Raw genomic sequence first — 11,135 nt, 5'->3', positions numbered from 1 at the left:
GTCTTTTAGCAAAATGGTCGGAGCATTATTAAGTTTTGATCATGCTCTAACATATTTGTTTTGAAAGTTAGCTTCAATGAGCATATAATGATCAGTGGTCCTTCATATTCGTCTTTGTGTTTGCCAGATGTGCCCTCTCTATTCGAAGAGATGCCCTTTACATGAGAGTCTCTCCCTTACGTTTTTAACTCAGGTGCTTTAACCCTTTCAGAACCACCGACTCCAAATCCTACTGACTCTGTTTGCAAACATGTCACCCACAGGGCAGAAAGAGTTAAACGAATAGTTGAAGAGTTTGATCACAAAATGGATTAAGCTCCATTGTTAAACATTTTGAAGTACATGTAAGTCTCCCATCAAATAGAGAGAAAAAAAAATGAGATTCTTTCCAGGATTGAGATGGGGGACAGTAGGGTTTGGTTGTCAGTTTCAAAGTGATTACTGTGTGTTTTACTGTGGACAAACAAATAATCTAGTGAAATATGATTGAACTAGATATGTTGTACAGTTGAACCTCTCTTATCCGGCCTCCCTTTATCCGGATCTCTCTATTATATGGACGCAATCTCGCCGTGATTTTTTTAAAAAATAATTACAGGAGGAAAGGGAGATTCCCAACTCCTTGAGAACTCCTACACAAACACACATGAATTACATATACTTGATACATTTCTTGATAGTTATTTAGGTAAATAATGCCAAGAATTTATAAAAGAAAATGATTTCATTCTTGCAAACACGAACCTCTATTTTGGGGTCTGTTACTGAGTGTAACAACGAAAAGGTTGCAGTATACACATTACTACATGTGGTACTACAATGGGCTACTGTACATGTGTATGTATATTATGTACATATGTATAAAGCATTGAGTCTCCCGTATCCGGCCAAATCCCTTATCCGGATGAGCCCCGGTCCCGACTTGTCCGGATACGAGAGGTTCAACTGTATTTCATTTCTTCTTTTTTTATGGTAACATAAAAGTGCAGTAGATGATTGAGTTGCTCAAATTTTTAAGCACATTGAATACCCCACAATTTTTCACAATTTTATTCAAGGCAGGACATGTGGCCTGGCATTATTTATGTAGAGGCTGTAGAAGGCATGATTTGAATGTTAGGCTGAATCTTTTTCATTGGATGATGTTTTTGTTAGTATTTTGAGAGGCTACGTGTATACGATGTTTGCATGTTTTTTGCCAAACTCGCTGGTTTAGGCTGAAATGACATGCCTGCTTGAACGTGGAGATGACTTTTTCACTTTGCTGTTTTATTATGCATAAGTTTGCCAAATTGAGTAACATTTGACTTGGATAAAGGCGTTTCCGTTTCATATTATTGCTGCATAGCGCATTCCCTGTGACTCACAGCTACTGTCTTTCAACATTCATATTAATCAGTACTGCATATTTTTCACCTTTTTTCCCCACGATATGTGTGGAGGTTCTTGTATTCAGAGGCTTGGGCCATTCATGCAAAGAATTAAGTACTGTGTTGACTTTTCATCATCTCTCATATTGTGATGAAGATGCGTGTAATGTTCAACGATGATTTGTGCAAGGAAAATCTGAACTGATATTTTATTCCCCGTAGTGATGTCGAACTAGTAAACCAAGATATAGTGTTTCGTGGTTACTCAAGAGATGGATACAAGTGCCTGTTAAGATACTTAGATTTTTTTTTTCTTTTGCATAAAAATGAGATAAATGATGATTGAAATATAAGCTTTAATGATATGTTGCCAAATTTTTATACTATATGAACAATGTGAATAGAAAGCCAGTATGTGGTAAATTTTATGAACGTAAGTCAAAGGAGATGAAAATATTTTGTAAGATGATCAAAATGGTTTCTACTAAATGAAAACTAGGGTACAGTATTTATATTCTCGGAGCATGTAACTATAAACGTGTTGCAGTATTTTCTATAGACATTTTTACAATGAATGCCAATGAAAGCATTTGTTTTTAATGTTTACAGGAAAGATGAAATTAATTGTAGAAGAAACAAATTCATTGTATTGATTGAAAGGCTGTAATATTTGAATTCATAGGTTAATCTGTGTCATCCTTCAGACCAACTTGTAGGGCTTTGTACGTAGTGTCAGAATATGTATAACAGCTTTACCAAGTTGATATGATATAATGTATTAATACTGTATGCTGTACGTATGGATTGATGTTTGAGTTACTGCTGTGCGGTAATGTGTACAAATAAGACACAAAGCTGCTATTTGGACAGGGTATAGTTTATTCTACTCCAGTGAACCCACTTTGGACAAGATTGTCAGGACAGTAAGAAATTTTTTGCTGTAACAGAATCTTGTAAAAATGGACAAAGTAAATACATGTTATGGATACAGTACTCTCCGCATAATCGGGTAGGCTCGGGCAGAGCGTTTCTTACCCGATTAAGCGGAGTACCCGATTAACAGAAGAACACGTCTCATTCACATTGGACACACACAATGTGTATGTACATGCATTGTACACTGCACCAAATACCTACACTGTATGCTTAACACGCATGCTTGTAAGGCTCATTCAGAGCGCAAGTGAAGTGTGTTCAACTCCTGTCTGTCTGTGTAATTGTGAGTGCCAGCTACATGTGTAATATTTGTTTATGTGTGGCAAGTGGGTACTGGTACATGTGTTTTCATTTTTAATCACTCCCCAAATGATCGTCTTCTTTGCTTAAGCAGAGAATGCCATTAGCCGTGGAAAATTGACATTCATGATTTCTTAAAGTGTCATATCTGCGATAAAACGTGGGTAGAAATTAGATTAGAAGAAAATTATTTACCCATTTATGCGAAGAGGCAACCCGATTATCAGGTAATTTTAATGTGCATTGGAACTGATTTTGACATTACTACCCAATTAAACGGAGTACCCGTTTAAGCGATACCCGATTACGCGGAGAGTACTGTATTATGATGGTTTTACACGGAGAAATTGTCTTGTACTAACAAAATTGTGTACAATTGTATCTGTGTTTTGAACAGTGAGGTTTGCCATAGTTGGTCCCATGGTCCATGTTTTGAGGAGTTTCTGTTACACTGTATACTGATATAAGCCATGGACTGAATGGTACCGTACGCACTAAGTATTAGTAATTTGTATGCATAGTCATTTAAAAATTCAAGTTTTTTAAACACGAAGGTTGACACAAACTTCAGATTTTTATTACAGTGTGTCATGATAGTTTGGTATAAATTGTGTAGCTTTAAAAGCACTACTCACAAACTCTTTCATCCTAAGCCTTACCGTCTTTGTATTCTAGCGGACATTCACTATTACCGTAAACACAGTTACAATACATGCATATGTAATGACAACAGCTTTTCATGAAAAACATTGTATATATGTGTAGTTGCATTCAGTCTGGCTTTAGTCATTGTATGGCTTGCCACAGATAAGTCTTAATACACACTTAGAATTATCTTGAAAGTTTTGAATCATCGTCATTATAAAGGTACACTTGTGTGCACATAATCTGGATTTGATGTGTATATATTCGAAGCATAAGAAAAAGCAATGTGCTGCATACTCCAAAGTTTACTATGTACTTTGCATTCATGTATTCAAGTGGTTTTAGTGGGCGTACCTATTTTCGTACTCTTTGCAATAAAGTACTAGCAATCCTGTGCAAAAAAAAAAGTTGTGTGTGTTCTGTTTTGTTTTTGTTTTTTTGTTTTTTAAGCTCTGTGTGGTATGACGTGATGGATGATTTATTTGTGTGAAAATCATGGTTAAAAACAACTAAATATTTAGATTAAGACTGGACCACTTCCACGTCAGATTCGACAAGTAAAATAAAGCTTAAAGGGATTGTACAGTTATGGTTGAGACCTAATTTCAAGTTACTAACATTTTTGGTGAGATAATGAGAAACCTCTTATAAAATGTGAAAGAGCATGTAGTTCTATGAGGAATTCAACGTTTATTTGATGAAAATTGGTTTTGAAATGGCTGAGATATCAAAAAGAGCGATTCTAATAAAGTGTGGGACCCACACTTTATTACGATCGCTTTGTTTTACTTTGTTTTTGGATGTTTCAGTCATTCCAAACCCGATTTTCGTCAAATAAACTTTGAATTCCTCTTAAAATGGCATGTTCTGTACTATATCATAAGTGTTTTCTTGGTATCTCGCAAAAAGTTAAAAACCCAATTCTCATCTCTACCAAAACTGTACTATCCCTTTAATCAGATAAACAGAATTGTAGAGGTTTGCTCAAAATGGAATCAAAAATTGAAAGAGAAATAGTAATTAGACTTTTCTGTGATTTTTCATAATTGGTACAACTGTAATATCAATGTCACCCATATGCATTCTTACCACATGAAAAGCTTGTTCGCAAAAACCAATAAGTCCATTTTTGAAGATTTTGAAGTACGGTCTCTGTCATAAAGTACAAAATAATACCTTTTAAATGATATATTGGTCACTACATATAAAGGTACATTTTTGAAGTTATGGTCAAAAGAAGCAAAAATTTTCTTATTGTCTTTATTTTTTTTTTCAAATATCTCCATTCGGTAAATATGCACTTATCGGTTTTTGCGAACAAACTCTTCACATATTCAAATTGGTGCAGGTGAATGATAAAGTATGGCCATGGAAGTCTATTCATAAATCCTTAAGTTCCTTCATTTTTTTTTTTTAAATCAAGGATAAAATATTTCCTTCACAGATTTCTGTTTCTATCTCTCTATCCTACCTATCTACTAGTATTTATCTATCTAATCTATCTATCTATCTATCTGTCTATCTATCTATCTATCTATCTATCTATCTATCTGTCTGTCTATCTATCTATCTATCTATCTATCTATCTATCTATCTATCTATCTATATCTGTCTGTCTCTCTATTTACCTCACTATATATATCTTTGTGTGTATGTCTCTCCCTCTGTCAATCTATTTCATATTCTCTATCTGTCTATCTATATCTATATCTACTCTCTATTCCTATCTCCACGGTAAGCCACTATCTGTGTGTCTTTCTCTCCCTCTCTTTCTATTCATCTATCTATCTAGGCCTACTTAACTATCTATCCATTTATTTTCACATCTATAGTTATCTATCAATCAATTTTTGTATTTATCTGTCACCATTATATCTTTTTATCATCTGCCTATATATTCATATCTATCTATATCTGTCTATTCATCTATCTTTATATCTATATATTTACGTATCTTTCTACATACCTATATGTTTATCTATCTACCTACCTACCTATCGATCTATCTATCTATCTATCTATCTATCTATCTATCTATCTATCGATCTATCTATCTATCTATCTATCTATCCATCTATCTATCTATCTATCTATCTATCTATCTATCTATCTATCTATCTATCTATCTATCTATCTATCTATCTATCTGTCTGTCTGTCTGTCTGTCTGTTTATCTATCTATTCATCTACTATCTCCATGATATTTTACCAGAGTACATGTCCGCAGAAAACATTCAATGTACCTTTCAATAGGGGGCGCTAAAGCACTGATGTGAGCACACGGCTCATACTAGCCCCAAAGAGAGGCTTCGAGACTCTTTGACTTGTACCATGGCGTATTTGCTGATGCACACACCCGAGCTGGCTGCACTGGTATCATAATAGGCACACAGTGCTGTACTGAACGAAATTAGGAAGTGGTGGTGGTAGCAGTATAAGCAATACGTGTACGTGCTTGGGAAGAGCTGAGAACTGGCACAAGTACTTGCGACCACTGATATTGTTTTGAACAATTCTGTTGATTACAACGAGATCCACTACGAAGATGTCACTGCCTGTAAAGCTAGTGTCGTTGGTCCTACTGACAGCTAGTAAGTATCTTGTACAGTAGTTTTCTGTGTGATTTGATTGGAATGATGTGTCGCGTGAGCTGGAGGGCGAGGGGCCAGAACAATGCTCACAAAGGGTGACTGGTGTCGCATTGTATACGCCAGGCCAGGTCGTTGCGCGGGGTTTTCAACGGTGCTGTTTGAGCATGTTTGCCCGGAAGGAGCGGCGTACTGCTTAGACGGCGTATGGTGTGTGTACATACGGACATCAAGCGAGATGAGGGAATATACACATTATATGCCACTATCTTGTACATGTACTACTACAGAACTTTTCGTTCAGTCAAGCAAAATCACTTATTACTGTTTCAAGAAACTGTTCAAAGCCATCTTAACTGCTAGCAGTTGGTACAGTATTATTTGTTATACAGTTTAGTGAAAGAGTTTTTGATGGATCCTCCCTTCAGTTCACTTGAACCTTCTATGTCATTCTCTTCTTACTCTCATTTCAAAGGACAGTAAAGTTTGTAGTCTCGTTCTCTGTTATTTCATAGCCTCACAATGCTGTGAGATGGATAAGAGATGCCACGCCGAATAGATGACCCTCTTTTGTAATCTCATGTCGGAAACGTCTCGTCATTAGTGACTGCTTCCAGTTTGTAACTGTATACATCTTTCTGCCTGTCAGATAACATAAAAACAAATCATTGTTTTTCTTTTTAATGAAAAGAATTTTTTTTTTACTTCAATTGTTCCGCAGCTCGACCAGACGCTGTGCAAAGCTTGGCGTCCCGCCGTGCGCATGCGGCTGTCGCGACTTCTTTACATCGATAGGGCTGTTTGTAATATGCGCGCATTTATTATGTTGAATGCTAATTCCTTCTTTCTTGTTTTCATGCCTGCTGCAAGAGCTATGTATAGATCAAGAGCTTATATGATGTCTTTTGGGGAAAAGAATTCATGTAAAATCAATTATTGTAGAGTAACTAGCAATAAAACAACAACAACAACAACAACAACAACAACAACAACAACTACAGCAACATCTACAACAACAACAACGAACAATACCCACAGAAAGAAAGCACCATCAAACATGACCACGGACCTCTTATTGTTTTCACGATAATATTTCTATGGTTCTGTAAATCCTCATAAATTGTCTTCCCATTTAACACGTGCATTCGTTTTGAGATTATAACAAGCACTGATTGGCCGAACAAATAACAAACAACAACCGAACAAACAGTTGAATAGTCAACTTTGTGTAAAAAATTTACGTAGTCTCCAATTTGTCTAATTTGCATGCAGGCCTATTACAACCAAACCTCTTTATAAAACGATCTCAAGATATCTTCTGTTTGTTCTAGTAACATTGGTCAATATCTTTATTATGTTCGTTTGTTTGTGTATTTATTCTCCATTTCACATTAAAAGATACGCAAACAATTCATGTTAATTAGACATGAATCAAACAAAGAATAGAAAATGGATGGATTGCCCATTTCAAATTCATTTTTTTTTTTTTTTTAAACCATGATTCTGTTCCTTCATGATCGCATAGGTATAGTGTAGATTTAGAAATCAATTTCAATCACGTCTGGCTTCATGCGAAGTATTCCGTTAAATGCTTTGATTCAAAATTTAGTCTTGGAGCTGCCACCACCAAATGGAATGTCTCAATTTATTGTCTGTTTAAAAGAACCGACATTCGCTGGCACCGAGTTAGTGCACTGTATGTCAAATGCGTATACAGAATTCAGCGTGTCACAATCATGTATACATTTTGAAGAAAACCGTCCTAATACAGCCAACCATATAAGTAGGTACGTGTGTGACCACATTGCCGACATTATTATTATTGTTGGCCTACATGATTATTATTCCTCTGTATAATGCTGCAAACATTGAATATGAATTAAACTCGCATGAACCTCTCGGTGAACCCTGGCATTCTGTGCCACCAATATCCGGCGGGTATATACGGCGTAGTCATTGAGGAACAGATCGCATAACGGGTTCTTTGACTCTGGATTTCGTGTCATTTGAAGCGGTAGTCGATGCTGAGTCGTTTGGGGTGACTCCTTTGGGCCTCTGGAAATGGTTTCCAGCGAAGGGGACATTATGCATGTAATAACACTACCTCACACTAAGGCCGGGCATACCGTCATTATGGGCTAGCTATAATGGAGTTAATCACCATTGAATCTACCATCGAACCTTCTATCAGAACTTAATTTGTCCCGCGTTTGACTCTTGGCAGTCCGTCGCTAAGTCGTGTTGCAGTGAAACAAGAGTTTCTTAAAGAATTTAATATTTTACGCGCGAAATAAAAATATAAGTAATCAGTATACACGTCAAACTCCGGTATTGAATCGGTATACAGAAATTGTACTTCTATTCGATTAAAAGCTATTTTTTAAAAAATACTGTTTGATTTTCTGTTTTCTTTTTATGGATTTATAATTTGACATAACTTTGAGAAGACACAGTAGGGCACGATGCAACCGTATTGTAAGATTTTATGATAGTTACGTATGAGTGAAAACCTTTGCATTTCTGTTCATAACTCTTTCAAAACTGTTTCTTATAACGCTGATTGATACCAATTCTATTATGATTGTTATCGACATCTAAAAATCTAAAAATACTTCGTCTTGCTCCTAAACCCTGTCACTGGAGAAACCTTTGATATCTCGATGAAAGATGCGACTAAGTGTTTCCATTTTTAGCATGATGTATTCATATTCATTGTGGAGCCTCTTTTGTATTACTACTCTTTGCATTTCCGGATGGCCGACATCAGAAATTCTTGGTACAGGGTGTATACAGGCCCGCTGATATAAAATGGTGGTTTATAGTTTCGTCTCCCTTTTGCCATCACCTATTTCACAATGAACCTCTTTACTCAATACGCATTCAAATTAAGTACGGGTACATTATTTCTTTCAGAGAACTTAAGTTACCTATAGCTATTCAGTATTCGCACCTTCCTATTACAGTACCTGGAATTCAAATTAGCAAATTTGCGTTGGTTGAAGCTATGTCGGGCAATCCTCAGGCAAGCTTTCAGGTTGTCAGGAAACAAGTTTTGTCACAACATTATGAATAAGATTGAAATAAAATTACGCTTGTAAACTGGTGTTTTATACGATAAAAGCCATCCGATTTTCCACAAGTACACTGTGATGAAGTTACGCTTGTAAACTGGTGTGTTATACGATAAAAGTCATCCGATTTTCCACAAGTACACTGTGATGAAGGCCCCTATCACGTTGGAATTTAAAACCATCTTTGTTGTGCTCGATGCAGACTTGTGCACACGTGGACTTTGGTCGCGACACGCTAGATTCCGAATTGCAGGTGTTACTGTTGTAGAGGGGATGGCAGGGGACAGAGAGAAACTCGTAGCTTCGTAAGTCGCTTGATATTTCGAGCGGTTCGAAGCCCATTGAATTCGGGCATAGAAATTATAGGTCGAAAGGCTTTGTTATTGGCAGACATGAATTGTATTCCTATTGTCGAGTCTCAATTTTAATAATCTCATCCGAAAACGTGTCAAAGTTCACGCTACCAAAAGGTGCTAGAAAAATGAACATGCAGTTTATTTCTGCAACGAGGTTTGGTAGAAAAAAGAATAGAACAACAAGACAAATCGGCGCAGTCTCCTTTTTCTATACTTGAAGAAATTTTAGGGAGGGCAAACAAATTTTGCTTCCCCGAGTAAATCGTGTGATGCTTCTGGTGTTACACACTACATGTAGAATACATCTAGGTCTACAGATTAAAAGTAAACTGTCCGGGGATATGCTCTGATTTCTGGATCTTATGTGAACAGTTTGTTCATTCTTTTAGCCACGAAGGATTGTGGAAATGTCAAAGGGACTTTATGTGCAGGCAAAATCACCATACTCATATTATTTCACATGTTTCAGCTCTTAGCCGCGGGGATTTCCTGCCCTGCATTAGATCATTAAACCATCCGCAAATCGTCGTGAATTTTGTGTCTATGATTATCATCTTTCTGTGTGAGTAGATGGATGTGTTCGTTTGTGTGTATGTGTTTGTACATTGAAATATTGTGCGTTTATATGCTAAGTGCGTTTGTATATTTGCGTCAGTGTGTATGTGTTATCTATGCTTAGAAATATGTGTGGAAGGGGGGGGGGGGAGGTTGTCTCGAAGGTAACAGGCCTACTGATGCTCGAAATTGCATGCACACGTGCTAAAGCTATCAGAACAACAACAAAAACAGCAAAATCTTCATCGTCGAACCATAACGTCTGTCTATTCCGATTTATTGAAACTCATGTACGCGGAAATGCAGTCTTGTTAGCGTCCCTACTGGCCGAGGAATATCGAAGGAAATGATATAGAAACTTTGATGTCTCTCTGCGCTCGGCAATTCTGCTCGAAAGCAATTTGAGCACTAATATATCACCATCGTGTAATCCCAGCACCGAATGCCCATGTAAATGTCAGAGACAGTCTGTTGGACGTTTGAGCTGCACGCATAATATACGAGTTACATAGAGAGAGTCAGGAATATATCATTGTTAACCTTATGAAATCTGACGAACTTCAGTCTTTGCTGGGGCAGTCTTTTACTTGCAATGTTGCTTAGGCAGATATCCGCTGCAGTACTGGGTAAATATCTCTTCTTCAGAGTGTGCCTATATCTTAGGTAGTAAACCTTAATCAAATCTTTTTATTTGTATTAATGTGTGTTTGTGTATGTCTGTACTATAAGGGATGGAGGTTGGTTGGATTGAGAAGGGGGTCTCATTTAAAAAAGAGGCGTACTCTAAATATGCACAATGAACGCACAAAAGCTATTCTCAGACCCTTGAACTTTGCAAAGCGACGCAGAGGCTTGCATTTGGCGGCAACAGCGTTCCTCGTGGCGCGGAATGAGTGTGTGTATCAATAATACAGTTGCACTATTCTTTGGGGGCAAGGTAGGGCCTATAATGGTTATGAATACATTACTGCTCTTCGTGGGTGCGTAATGTTACTATACTATCTCTTGATTGATTTGATTGATTCAGTGTTCATAGAGGAATATCTCACTTATGTATACCTGCATTATATCACCGTTATATTAGTAGACCGTGTTAGTGTAATTGCTAACCCTTGAGACGCTGTATTACAGGCATGCGTGGGATTGTGTATTAGTGGCCCTGCTTCTTGGGGCTTAGACTGTTACAGCAATTACTGGCTCGTAAGTTTACCGAGTATAGCGGTCCTTGTCGGCTTAGTACATTCACTTGCCCAATGATTCAACGCCATTACCAGACTTTTGTAAGCTGTGTTGATGGCTGGTCCCACTTACTTA

This window comes from Diadema antillarum, unplaced genomic scaffold (genome assembly GCF_040938485.1).
Source record: "Diadema antillarum isolate AM-2024a unplaced genomic scaffold, OU_Dant_1.0 seq00000643_RagTag, whole genome shotgun sequence".
Lineage (NCBI taxonomy): Eukaryota > Metazoa > Echinodermata > Echinoidea > Diadematoida > Diadematidae > Diadema > Diadema antillarum.
Note: the sequence above shows the minus strand (reverse complement) of the source record.